Here is a 15,044-nt window from a genome sequence, read left to right on the forward strand (position 1 = left end):
GTAAGTGTGGAGGGTGGGGAGGGAAGCTGTAATTGATAAAGATGTCAGACAAAAATACAAAGGGAATGTAAATGGTGATGATAAAGGCTAGGACAGGTGGTAATAGCAGCCCATTAAGAGATCAAAGCGTGTAAATGGCAGAACAAAGCTACAGAGTGCAGGAATGTGGTAAATGGCCTGAGTAGGGTGGGGGAGAGGGATGAAAAAAGATGGAAAGCAAGATATTAGAAGTGGGAAACTAAAAATAAGGATATAAAGTGGATCAATAAGATGAAAAGAAGAAACAAAATAAATGGAAATAGGGGAAAGGAGGAGTGGAGAGTTCACGCTCTGAAGTTATTGAACTCAATGTTCAGTCTGGAAGGCTGTTAAAGCGCCCAGATGGAAGATGAGGTGCTGTTGCTCCATTTTGCATTGGGCTTCATTGGAACATTGCAGCAGGCCAAGGACAGACATATGGACGGGAGAACACAATGGTGTGAGAGCACAAACTGAAGTTAATTAAAGTCAACATCCTTGGGGTTACCATTGATAGAAACTCAACTGGACTTGCAACATTAATACAGTGACTACAAGAGCAAGTTAGAGGCTAGGAATATTGTGGTGAGTAACTCACCTCCTGACTCCCTGAAGCTTGTCCCCATTGGCAAGGCACAAGTCAGGAGTGTGATGGAATACTCACCAAATGCCTGAATGGGTGCAGCTCCAACAACACCCAAGAAATTTGACACAGCCCAGGACAAAGCAGCCCACTTGATCAGCACCACATCTACAAACACCCATTCCCTCCACCACCAATGCTCAGTAACAACAGTCCTTACTATCTACAAGATACACTGCAGCAATTCACCAAAGATCCTTCGGCAGCATCTTCCAAACTCACAACCACTTCCATCTAGAAGGACAAGGGCAGCAAATACATGGGAATACCATCCAGTCCAAGCTACTCACCATCCTGACTTGGAAATATATTGCTGTTCCTTCACAGTCGTTGGGTCAAAATCCTGGAATTCCTTCCCTAACAGCATTGTGGGTCAACCCACAGTATGTGGATTGCATCGATACAAGAAGGCAGCTCACCACCACCTTCTCAAAGACAAGTAGGGATGGGCAGTAAATGTTGACCAGCCAGTGACGCCCATGTCCCAGGAATGAACAAAAAAAAGTAACTTGGAGGAAGCGTGGCAGGTCAATATTTGGTATTAGCTCTGTTAGTTCAGGTGGATCCAATAAATCCCATGACATTATTTGAAGACGGACAGGAAGTCAGCTTGAGATCTGGGCCAACACTCTACACTCAACCATCATCACCAAAAGCAGATGAACCCAGCTTTCTCCCACTGACTGCTGGCATGCCTTTGCCAAGTGCACCAGCTGTCAATATAACAACAGTGACTGTTTACTCAGTTGGTTGCAAAGCATTTTGTTGAGAATAATTGAAGATTTGACAATGCATTAAGTATCAGTCCCTATCCCAAGACTTTTACATTTCTTACCTCATCACATATATTGCAGTTATAAGGAAATGTAATTTTTCCCCCCAATATTATCCTGAGATAATGTGAAACATGCTCTGGGGAATATGTGTGTATGTTTGAGTGTGTATACATCACTAAGTTAACTAGACTGAAGACAGTCAGACTGCGTGGTTTAAATCATCAAAGGATTAGATGTAAAAGCAAGCGTTTTGAAGTGTAGATAAGCAAAGATAAGACGGGATAGGTAAACAACATTGAAGGAAATTTGCATGAGGAGATAAAGATTTGTTTGTGTTTACTTGGTAAAATGAGAGGAAGGTTTAAAACTGACAAAGATCACAAATGGGTTAAGCAATCTTATCAAGTCTATTTTTTTCCAAAAGTAACGGCCATAAAGGCAACATGAGAGATTTCTATAGTCTGTGAAAAGTAAGAACAATAAGTTTAAAGATGAAGGAGGAAGAACATATGGAAGGAAAGAGTGAAAATGGCATTAGGGGCAGGGGCCATGTGAAAACTAGAAGAGGGCTTTGCACCTGGACAGAACTGTGAACATAAGAACATAAGAAATAGGAGCAGGAGTAGGCCATCTAGCCCTTCGAGCCTGCCCCGCCATTCAATAAGATCATGGCTGATCTGTCGTGGCTCAGTTCCACATTCCGGCCCTCTCCCCATAACCCTTAATCCCCTCGCTTATCAAAAACCCATCAACCCGCGTCTTAAAAATATTTAGCGAGGCAGCCTCCACCACTTCAACGGGCAGAGAATTCCAGAGATTCACCACCCTTTGAGTGAAGAAGTTCCTCCTCAACTCCGTTCTAAACTGCCCCCCCCTTTATCTTGAGGCTGTGCCCCCTAGTCCTACTGTCCTTTCTGAGCGGGAAGAGTCTCTCCACCTCTATCCTATCCATCCCATTCATCATCATATACGTCTCAATGAGATCTCCCCTCATTCTTCTAAACTCTAACGAGTACAAGCCTAGTTTATTCAGCCTCTCCTCATAGCTCAACCCCCTCAACTCCGGTATCAGCCTAGTAAACCTCCTCTGCACTCCCTCCAAGGCCAAAATATCCTTGCTTAAGTGCGGCGACCAGAACTGCACACAGTACTCCAGCTGCGGCCTCACCAATGCCCTATACAGCTGCAGCAAGACCTCCCTACTTTTATATTCAATCCCCCTCGCTATGAAGGCCAGCATCCCATTAGCCTTCCTGACCACCTGCTGCACCTGCAGGCTGGGTTTTTGCGACCCATGCAATAAGCAGTCTCAAGTCACCCCAGAGAAGGACTTGTTTCAAGCTTTGGATTTCCCTTGTTGAGTGTGTGAGACAGAGAGAGAGAAAAGAGTCTTGTGAAATATCTCCCTGTAGCAGAACTGGGTGCCTTGCAGTAATATTACTGGACTTTATATAGATTAAGAATCTATAGGGACCGCTGCCTGTAAAATAATATTTAATTTGTGAACCTAACTGAGTAGAAATCTCTATGTTCCAATTTTCCAGCCCCCTTGCCAGTGGAGTAGTGTGAAACATGCCACAGGACCTCAGAGAGCTTATTTTAATGCATTAGCATGTCTGTAGTGAATGTTCTCTCTGGAACCTCCCCCCTCAGTGAATATTCAGCAGGGGCTGGCATAATGTCACATTGGCACCATTTACAACAGGCTCACCTTATAGAATCCTTACAGTGCAGAAGGAAGCCATTTGGCCCATCAGGCCTACACTGACCACAATCCTACCCAGGCCGTATTCCCATAATCTTATGTCGCACATCTTTGGACTATGGGAGGGAACCGGAGCACCTGGAGGAATCCCACACAGATACAGGGAGAATGTGCAGTCTCCACATAGACAGCCACCCGAGGCTGGAATTGAACTCGGAGCTGTGAGGCAGCAGTGCTAAACACTGTGCCACCGTTCCGCTCACGTGAAACTTGTGTGTGGGGGGGGTCTCTCTGGGGGCATAAAGGTAAGTATAGCTCCAGGAGAAGAGGGACTTACCCAGGCATAGGCTTGACAATACCCCTTGGCACAAGTTAGCACTGTCAGGTTGTCCATGCCAAGCTATGCCAAGGGGTAGGCCCCAGTGGGAGCCTCATGCAGGAGGAAGGATTCATTCAGATCTGGTTTGTGGGCCAGGAGTGGACAGACGAGAAGGGGATGCTAGTGATGCCGGTGATGGTTGTTGTCGAGGATTGGGGGCAGCTCTTACTGAGTGCGGTGGGAAGGGAGGTGGAGAGAGGCTGATGATTGGGAAGGAGGGGCCAATGACTGGAAAAAGGGGGAAGGGAACATTGATCGGTAGGGGACGGGGGACGAGTGGAGGGGTGCGCGGGGAAGGAACAGGAGATAGAAGTGCCGACTCTGATCGGGAGTGGGGAGACATGCACCGAGGCTTCTGTGGTGGGCTGGGGGGAAGTCAATTCCTATGGTGAACAGAGCGCCCTTTAAACTTGGTGTCCCAGTCTCAGTGCAGCTGGGTTTTGCGGACATGTTGAGGCCCTATGCTCCCGAATGACGGCATGAACTACGCCTCCTGATTTTATTAGGCAGAGTGTTGTATGATTTGGAGAGCGTGTTCCTCTTCAGAGAAACATGTCGATTTTCTCGCCAGAAACAACATTCTGCCATGTTTTAGTAAGATAGTAAGGGAGGATGTTTCCCTGGCTGAAGATCTATGTGTTCAGGTTATTAGAATAAGGAATCACCCATTACGCACAGTGATAAGATAAAATGTCTTCACCCAAAGGGCCCGATTTTACCATTAGGTTGCGCCCGTGTACGGGTGCGAAAACATGGTAAAGTCGGGTGTGAGGCAAGTAGCGCGATCCGCGGCCGCCTCCATGCCCATTCCCTCTTTACCAAGGGCCTAAAATGGCCATCACCGGCACCGCGCCCAAAATGGACACGACGTCAATTTAAATGCAAGTTGACTTAATGGGCTGGGTGCCCAAACTTACCGGCATTTCCCCCCTTACCATCATGTTCGCCTATCCACATTCGGCACAAAACGGACATGGTCTGATTTGGGCGCACTAGCTTCTGAGGAGGGAAATTCAGAGCTTCTGGCGGCTCTGAATCAGATCAGTGGTGGGCGGGGGAGGGAGGCAGGTCAGAATGTTCCCTGGTCGGGGTGGGGGGGGAGAAGGTGGGTCAGATGTCTGTCTGGTGGGGGAGGGGGTGGGTGGGGGGCCCACTGCCACTCTGCGTATGATGGGTGGGGGGGAGGGAAAGGGGGGTCTGCTGCCACTCTGATCAGTCTGGGGTGTGGGGGGGATAAAGGGGACAGTAATGTTGTGGGGTGGGGCAATGTCTGCGGGGGGGTCAGGGGGAGGCATTACCAGGTCCGGAAGCGTTTTTCTAGTTTTTTTTTACTGCGCAGTTGAAGACTCTGATTGGAGCTGCAGTATTTCGGGCACAATAAATCCCGCCCACAGGCTTGTGAAGCATGATTCAGAATCGCTGATTCTTTTTGAGGCAGATTGCGTACGGGGGAGCCTGAGAATGGGCCTAAAAGTCGAATCTGAAACCCTCCCAGGTTCAGCACTTAGAATCACAATGGTAAAATCAGGCCCAAAGGCTGCATTTTCCAGCCCCGCCCACTGACAGGATCACCCGGTTCAACTGGAAATCAATGGGCTTTAGGATGGGCTGCCCGATCTCCCCCGGTGGCCACTGCTACATCAGGTGCGGAAAATCCCTGCCAAAGTGTTGCGATTCTTTGGAACTCACTATCCTCGGGAGATGTAGAACATACAACATTACAGGCCCTTCGGCCCTCGATGTTGTACCAAACAGTGGAACCAATCTAACGACCCTCTAACCTAAACTATTCCAATATTGTCCATATGCTTATCCAATGGCCATTTGAATGCCCTTAAAGTTGGCGAGTCCACAACTGCTGCAGGCAGGGCATTCCATGCCCTTACTACCCTTCAATCTTCCAACCCCCTCACCAGCGGAGTGGCGTGCAACAGTGCCACAGGGCCCCAGGAAGCTGAACATCCACATCTCCCGTGAGGATTATCTTCGGGACTTCTCCCCTCAGTGGATATTCAGCAGACGCTGATGTGACATCGCATTAGCACCATTTACAGCGTGAGCCTGGCGTGGAGGGGGGGCTCTCCAGGGGCATGTAGCCTGGCGAGTAGCGCCCCTGGGCAAGAACGACATGACTAGGCAGTGCCCCCAGCACTGCCCCTTGCCATGTTGTCACCATGTCCATGCCAACCTGATAGTCAAAACATGGCAGTGCCAACATGTGGTAAGGGAGGGCCTCAATGGGAGCCCTCATGGGGGAATGAATATGAATTGAACATCTTCAAGAGAAAGCTTGGAAGAATTTTGGATAGAAACCATATTAAGAGATGAGGATAATGCGGGATGATGGAATTGAGGTTGGCAATCAGGCACGACCTTATTGAATGGTGGAGCAAGCTCAAAGGGCCAAAGGGCCAACTCCTGCTTCTATTTCTTACGTTCTGATGACATTGACAAATTCCGCTCCCATATTTATTATGGAAAATGAATGAATTCCAGCATCTAATTCCCAAAGCACCTCTAAAAATCTTGGAATCTCAATGTAACAAACGTGGAATTTGATCTAATTCCATCACTGTAGATCAGTAATCTTGCCAGTATGTCCTTTGCATTTGGAGTGTTTATTTAGATGATGCTATTTATACATCAGCCATAATCAAGTGATTCTCATACTGTTCGCATTTTGAGACTAAGTGACGAGGCCTGGAGTTTCTGCTTTGGGTACAATGAGTGATTTGGTTGCAAACTGCACTCAACATTGTATTTCTTTTAAGAAGTTTGTTGTTTCTTAAGTTTTCCCTCAACTTGTTTGCATGCTACTTAATATAAAATCAGTCAGGAGCGCAAGCTGGGCAGTGCTTCTTAAAAAATTGCTTTCAGCTATTCCTTCTTGATATATTTAGGAATACTCGCTCAATGGAATTTGATTATACAGCTGGAAATGATTTTTTTACAGACAGGGTCTTTTGGGTCAGCATGTGGACGGCAGCGATTCAAGAAGACAGCTCACCATCACCTTCTCAAGGGCAACTAGGGATGGACAATAAATGCTAGCCTAGCCAGCGACGCCCATGTCCCATGATTGAATTTTTAAAAAATCAGAGTGTCTAGTTCACATCCCGTGAGCAAATAGATAACCGATAATGATGAGTGGTTGCAGAGTGAGAGTGGGGGTGAGGGAGAGCGAGTGTGTGAGAGAATGGGTGAGTGGGACAAACGAGGGAATGGGGAGAGAGAAAAACATTTGCTGGTCAAATCAGTTTAGAGTGATGAGTTCCTCAGTAAACTAAGATATATATATATATTCGAAAACTTTTAAAATGTGCCTTGCTCACAAAATAAACTTAATTTTAAGCGCCTCCTGGAAGGCTCACAAATGAGCGTGATTCATGGAAATTCACAATGTTGAGTAATTTGATCGGGGGACCTGACCAGTTTTATGTGCAGGGTCTATTTTCAGCATGCGATGTATGATGGGGCGTAGCCCCTTTAAAGGAATGGATCATGTGACCTGAGGTGTGGGGTGAACTGGTTGGGGAGCGCCTTGAGTGAGCGGTCAGTGTTTGGGGTGTAGAGCCAGTAGACTGAATAAAGAGCTGTGTTCCCTGATGCCTGGCTGTGGAGTAGTTCTTGAGGAGGGATCTCGGTACTAAGAGATTTAACAGAGCACGATGCTTTCTAAGCTATCATGGTCTGAGAAAACATCAGTGTCTGGTAAATCCTATGTGTTGAGATTCCACACTCTTATTTCCATAGGACAGACTGAAACCCTTTTAAATGCTGTATCGTGGGTCTATTACTTGACAGTTTGACTGTTTGACATGCCCTTACAATATATCATGGAGATTTAAAACAAAAACGGAAAATGCTGGAACATGTCAGCAGGTCTGATGGCATCTGTGGGGAGAGAATAGAGTCAACATTTCGAATCTAGATGATCCTTCATCAGAGCAAAGAGAATCAACAGAGATTTATACTATAAGGGTGTGGAGAGGATGGGGAAGGGTGGAATGGGACGAAGGGAATGTAAATGAGGATACAGAAGGCTGAGGAGGTGCTAGAAGTGTCCATTAAGTGAGCAGAATGCGTGAATGGCAGAACAGGGGTACAGATGGTTAAGGGACTGCATGGGGATTACGGTCATTGCCCTAAAAGAGTTGAGGGGAGGAAGAAGAGGGCAAGAAGGAGAGCTGGAATGGGGAAATGGAAAATTGAAGTGAGAAAGAAGGGTGATAAAATGGATTAATGAGATGAAATAAAATGAAATAAAATAAATGGAAATGGGGTGAAGGTGGAGGGGAGGGTTCATGTTCTGAAGTTGTTGAACTCAGTGTTCAGTCCAGAAAGCTGTAAAGTGCCCAGTCAGAAGACAAGGTGCGGTTCCTCCAGTTTGCGTTGGGGTTCACTAGAACATTGCAGAAGGCCAGGGATGGACATGTGGACAGGAGAGCAGGATGGTGTGTTGAAACAGCAAGCAACAGGAAGGTCTGGGTCCTGCTTGAGTGCGAACCAAAGATTTTCAGCAAAGCGCTCACCCAGTCTGCGTTCTGGTCTCTCCAATATAGAGTAGACCACATTGGGAGCAGCAAATGCAATAGACCAGATTGGAAGAGGTGTATGTGAAGCTTCACCTGAAACGGGAGTTTAGGAGCCTGGTGAACAGGAAGGAGGTAAAGGGGTAGGTGTTGCACCTTCTATGATTACACAGGAAGGTATCATGGGCAGGGATTGGATGTGATGAAGGAATGGACCAGCGTGTCCCAGAGAGAACGGTCCCTATGGGCTGCTGATGGGGCAGTGGGGGGTGAGGGGAAGATGTGTTGAGTAGTGGCATCGTGCTGGAGATGGCAGAGATGGCAGAGGATGATTCTTTGAATGTGGAGGCTGATGGGGTGAAAAGTGAGACAAGGGGGAGTCTATCTTGGATCTGGGAGGGAGGGGAGGGCAGGGGGTGAGAGCAATGCCCCGGGGGATGGGTTGGGTGTGGTCAAGAGTCCTGCCAACCACAGTTAATGACAAACCACAACTGACGAAGAAGGAAGTCACATCGGGAGTGCTATTTTGGAAAGTTGGCATCATCAGAACAGATGCAGCAGAGGAGAAGGAACTGAGAGAATGGGATAGAGTCCTTACAGAATGTGGGGTGTGAAGATCTGTAGTCAGGGTTGTTGTGGGAGTAGGTGGGCTTGTAATGGAGACTTGTGGACAGTTTATCACCATAAATGGAGACAGAGAGGTCAAGGAAGGGAAGAGAAGTGTCAGAGATGGACCATATGAAGGTGGTCGAAATTGGAAGCTAAATTAGTAAATTTTTCCAGGTCCAGATAGGAGCTTAAAGCAGCACAGAAATAATCATTGATGTATTGATAAAGGTGTTGTGGGGGGGGGGGGGGGGGGGGGGGGGGGGGCGGGGGCGGAGTAGGACTGGGACTATAACCCATAAAAAGCCAGGCAAAACTGGGACCCATGCAGATGCCCATAGCCACACCTTCTATTTGGAGGAAGTAAGATGAGCTAAAGGAGAAATTGTTGAGTGAGAGAACAAGTTCAGCCAGATGGAGGAGTGTGGTCCTGGCTGGAGATTGTTCTGGTCTCTGTTTGAGGGAGAAGCAAAGAGCTTTAAGGCTATTCTGGTGAGGAATGGAAGTGCAGAGGGATTGGACTTCTATAGTGAAGAGGAGGTAGTTTGGGCTCGGAAACTGGGAGTCATTGACATGGCATAGGGCTTTTGAGGAATTGTGGATGTAGTTGGGCAGGCACTGGACAAGAGGAGAGAGAATTGAGTTGAGATAGGAGGAAATGAGTTCAGTGGGGTAAGAACAGGCTGACACGATGGGTCTGGTGGGGCAGTCCTGTTTGTGGATTTTGGCAAGGAGGTAGAAGCCGGCTGTCCGGGATTGGGATACTGTGAGGTTGGAGGTTGTGGAGGGAAGATCTCCAGCGGAGATGAGGCCATTGACATCCCTGGAAACAGTTGCTTCACGTTTGGTGATCAGGTCGTGGTCTAGGGGAGAGGTAGGAGGAAGTGACTGAGAGTGGGCACTCAGCTTCTGCGAGACAGAGTCCATGCACCTGACAGTAACAGCACCCCCTTTGCTGGCAGGTTTGATGATATCAAATGATGTTCCTGAGGGACCTAGCAACAGGAGCTGGAAATTCAGCCTGTTATTCCAATCAGATCATGGCTGGAATTCTCCGGTTGTTCATGCCAGCGAGAATGAAGAATTTGGCACTCAGCAAAATCTCTGTTGTCTGCAGCGGCACTGGAGAGTCCCTGCCGCAGGCGAGGTCGGAGAACCTGGCCCCACATCCAGCCTGCCCCCAAACTCCACTAACCTTCTTTGATATTCTCAAACTAACAAAAACATTTCTTTTGATGATTCCACCACAAAAATTCCACCAATAGTTAATTATAGAAGGTAGTTCCCATTATCAATATTCCTATCCCTGGGATTCAAGGCTTATTGGCACAGTGGCACTGTGGTTGGCACTGTGGTCGGCACTGTGGTCAGCACTGCTGCCTCACAGCACCAGGGTTCGATTTCCGACTTGGGTCGCTGGCTGTGTGGAGTTTGCACATTCTCCCCATGTCTGCATGGGTTTCCTCTGGTTTTCTCCCGCAGTCTGAAAGACGTGCTGGTTTTAGGTGGATTGACCCAAACAGGCGCCGGAATGTGGCAACTTGGGAAATTTCACAATAACTTCATTGCAGCGTTAACGTAAGCCTTACTTGTGACTAACAAATAGGCTTTAACTTTATTTCTGGATAAAACAACTAAAATGTAATTGAGTGTCTAGAATTCATTTCTCACAGATTCTGTGCTTTTGATCCAGCTGAATAAGTCATTGTTTCAGGATGATTCAGTATGTGGTCAAATTTGCTATCCACACAGTTCTGGGTCAGAGGATCAGTATGCTTCAGGTCGGAAAAACTAACAAGTCAAACTGCCAGCACCTTCTCAAGACGATGTCATTTTTAAAATAGAAGGGGACTTGGCCTTGTACATGCTGGGAGCCTGCATTGGTAATTAAGCAGATTTTGAAGGGAACGTAATAGATGTGAGATTCCCACAAACTCTGGAACCAAGGGACATGGATTCAAGTTTAAAAGCTGGAACTTGCACAAGTTAAATGGAACTGTGGGTGTTGAATGCATGAAAAGGAGGTCCACGCAGTTACATGAAGCCACTAGGGTGTAAAATTTGAAAAGAGAATTGGACAGATGTCTCTGGAAGTAGGCAATTGGTTTTGGGGCCATCCACATGAACTGCAGGGTCTTTTTTTAACGCTATATGGGGACGGCACAATAATTAGTGCTGCCGCCAGGGTTCTGGGTTCAATTCCTGGCTTGGGTGACTGTGTGGAGTCTGCACGTTCTCCTCGTGTCTGCGTGGGTTTCCTCCGGGCTCTCCAGTTTCATAGTATGGAATCACAGAATATCTACAGTGCAGAAGGCGGCCAGTTGGCCCATCGAGGCTATGCTGACCCAAGCTCTATTCCCGTATCCCAAGTATTGACCCTGCTGATTCCTCTTACACAGAGGGGCAATTGATCATGGCCAAACAACCTACCCGCTCATCTTTGGACTGTGGGAGGAAACTGGAGCACCCGGAGGAATCAACGCAGACGTGGGGAGAATGTGCAAATTCCACACAGACGGTTACCCGAGGCTGGAATTGAACTCGGGTCCGTGGCACTTTGAGGCAGCAGTGCTAACCACGGTGCCTCTGTGCTGCCCTACTGCCTCAGTCCGAAAGATGTGCTGGTTAGGTGCATTGGCCGTGCTAAAATGTACTCGAATAAATGCCAGAGTGTGGCCACTAGGAGATTTTTGCAATAACTTCATTGCAGTGTGAATGTAAAGCTACATGTGACACTAATAAATAAACTGTACTTTCCACCAAATCAGTCGGAAGCTAAAAAAAGGCTGATTATGTCAGACCTAACAGGGGCATACAAAACTAACAAACAACTGGTCTATCAATCCCATATACAGTCATATTCATCGAGCATCAATGTTCCCTCTGAGCTGGAAGTGGGTGCGGTTGTACAGAAACCTGGAAAATACTGCTCAGTTTGCTCACAAGTTGTTCCCCTTGAGATAATATTGATTTGATTTGATTTATTATTGTCACGTTCTGGGATACAGTGAAAAATATTGTTACATGCACGTTATATGGGAAAATTGTACTGTCCATGAAGTACATGAGGGAAAAAGAAAAGGAAAGGGTGCAAAACATAGGGCGGGATTTTACAATCTCACTCAGGCGAAGCTCATAAAATTCCGTCTGAGGCCAACGGAGGATTCCATTCTGCTAGCCTCGCCCAAAATCGGGGCGGGCAAAGCGGAAAAATTCCGGCCATAGTGTCCACAGGTAAAGAGAAGGATCAGCTTAATATAAGGTAGGGCCATTCAAAAGTCTGACAGCAGGGAAGAAGCTGTTCTTGAATCGGGTTGGCATGTGATCTGAGATGTTTGTATTTTTCCCCTGACGGAAGAAGGTGGAATATGCGTGCACAGCTACTTTAAGTGTACCATGCATAAAACAAAATAAAAATTAGATGGGGCATTATTGAGAATTGCAATTTCCATCCACCAGTGCTCATATACTCTCCCTAGAAGAATTGATCGAGAAGGATAAAGAAAAATGTATATCAAGTGGAGATTTCTGAGAATTCACCTTCAAATCCCAAAGTTGATCAAAACAAGATTTAGGAGACCATAGAGTCCAAAGGATACATCACCCAGCAACACATTCACCCTCTGTACACAATGATGTCTTCACAGCCAGAACTTAACTAACTTGAACATTTGCAATGAATCCATATTCACCGCATGAGCGTATAATAGCATATTCCTAATTTTAAGTTTATTTATCAGCGTCACAGGTTTATATTAACACTGCAATGAAGTTACTACGAGAAGCCTCCTAGTCGTCACACGCCGGCCCCTGTTCGAGTACACTGAGGGAGAATTTAGCATGGCTAATGTGCCTAACCAGTATATCTTCCAGACTGTGGGAGGAAACTGGAGCATTCAGAGGAAACCCACACAGACACGAGAAGAACGTGTAGACTCTGCACAGACAGTGGACCAAGCCAGGAATCGAACTCAGGTTCAGTCAGGCAACAATGCTAACCATTATGCCACCGTGTCACCCAGAGATTTCTAAACCTCCTGACACCGCACCTCATTTTTTTTTGCTTACCACATACACTCATGAAAAAGTCATCTTTCAGGAATTTTCTTTTAGGCAAAATGATAGGTCAATTTTTGCACAGATGATGTTTGCAACCACCAACGCTCAGGGTTCACACAGCCAGCAGACACTCAGCTGGCTATTCTGACTCAGTTTCCAATACAGGTGGCTCGCAAGAAAGTGACTTGGAGCAAGAAGGATGCTTGTAAAAGGAAAGTTATCCTTTGGGGTCAGATTGTTCATGACACTTCCATGAACTAATTCTAATTTCTGGGTAAGTTTATTTCACTTGTAGTTCACACACACTTTACACACTGAATCTGTAGCTTTTTTACAATCTTACTTTCATCATTTCAATGTGAAATTAAACTTTTACTGAAGTTTCCCCAATGGGCAAATTGCACTCTGTGTTCTACCACCATTGCAGAAAGATCAGAAAACTTGCTGCTTCGAATCCTGCTCTCTGTAGTCTTACATAAGCCTGACATAATGTGAGGCAGTGGGCTGAAGTCAGAGTGGAGTGTCCTTGGAAAGTTTGAGGATGACATTTTCATAAGGATATGAAAAATTAAGGAACTTCTGACCAAAAATCAGGGGTTGACTTTTTACACAAGGTCAACTCATTGGAAAGATATTTGGATCTGCTCCTGAAGTGCTGTAACCTACAAAGGAATGGATCAGGTGCTGGAAGGTGAGATAAGAACAAGTGGCTAGTTTTCTTCAGCTAGCATAGACTTGATGGGCTGAATGGCTTCTTTCTGTGTCATAACCTTTCTGTGTTTCTTTTGCTTCTGACTTTCACTCAAGTGCATATGGTAAATCATTTTTATGCATCATCCCTAATCCACTTAATTCAACTACTCTATCCATATGGATGCAGCTGGATACTTCTTCAAATACATCAATCAAACTTCAGAAGGCTTTTTTTTCATAGAATCATAGAAGCACAGAATCACTGTTGTGCAGAAGGAGGCCATTTAGGCCATCAAGCCTGCACCAACAACAATCTCACCCCTCCATACCTGCAACCTCACATATTTACCCTACTCATCCTCCTGACACTATGGAACAATTTAGCATGGCCAATCAACCTAGCCTACACATCTTTGGAGTGTGGGAGGAGACCAGAGCACCTGGAGGAAACCCACGCAGACACAGGGAGAATGTGCAAAATCTACACAGACAGTCACCCGAGGCTGGAATCGAACCCGGATCCCTGGTGCTGTGGGGCAGTAGTGTTAACCATTGTGCCTTCAGAGAATCTAGAGTAAAAAAGCCCAGCTCACAGCCAGTTATGGCCATTAAGGCTTTTTAAACAAGGAACCAATCTGCTAGCCTTCTGCTGAAACTTTTGCAAAGCTTCTATATTGCACACAATTTCTGGGATTGAAACTGCGTCTCAAAGGTTGAGTGAGGCCAAGTAAGTTCTCTAAGGCAGTCAAGTGATAGAGATCCTCATTAAACATCTGTCCAATATTCCTCTCCTTTGAGGTCAAAGAAAAGACCCAATAGGTTGTGAAACACGTGGTAGATGTGTTACTGGCTGGGATTTTACTGCCCCACCCATCACGGAAATTGGATCCAGTGAGTGGCGGACAATGGGATGGTCTGTTAACCTTGGGCAGAATTTTACCATTTTGGGCCTAGCGAGGCTGTAAAAGCCAGTCAACCAGACTGTACTGTAATTTTAACCAAGTGCATTTTGTTTTATGTCAAATCCTCCTAGCAATACTACCAATAGTCTTCTGCTGCAACACTTGTCATGAACTCATATGACAATCATGCACCATATCTGGCAGTTTGCTACTTAACATTCTTTACTCTGGAATCTGCTAGACTTGAATGTGTGAAGAACACTACAGAAACTATCCTCTAAGATGCATTTCCTCATCCTATCCATTTCTGGTCCTCGTTGTATTCCACATCCAAGGTACAATTCTTTGTGCTGAATTTTGTGCTGGTGTCAGTTCTGCCCACAGTCAGGTGGAGTGGCAATAGAAGTGGTGGTCAGGAGATGGGTGTTGGGCACAGAGGGTGCCTGCTTCAGAGGTCTTGATAGTACGAATTCATCAGTCTGAGCAATGCCACCAGCAACAGTGGCCACCTCTGCATCTGGAAGAAGAGGATACATTGGATGGATGTACCTTCAAAAAGCAGGGTCAGTGGGGTCACGGTATGGGAGGGCGGTGTGCTGGGGCACTGTGGTCATTCAGGCAGACCTCAGTGAGGGGGAATAGGGGATTGCTGTGGGAGTGGCCATGGCCATCAGCGTTCCCATCCGTAGGCCAAAGAGCACTAAAATAGAAGGCACCTTCCCCACCTTCTG

This window comes from Carcharhinus amblyrhynchos, chromosome 25, assembly GCF_965287045.1.
Source record: "Carcharhinus amblyrhynchos chromosome 25, sCarAmb.v2.hapA, whole genome shotgun sequence".
Lineage (NCBI taxonomy): Eukaryota > Metazoa > Chordata > Chondrichthyes > Carcharhiniformes > Carcharhinidae > Carcharhinus > Carcharhinus amblyrhynchos.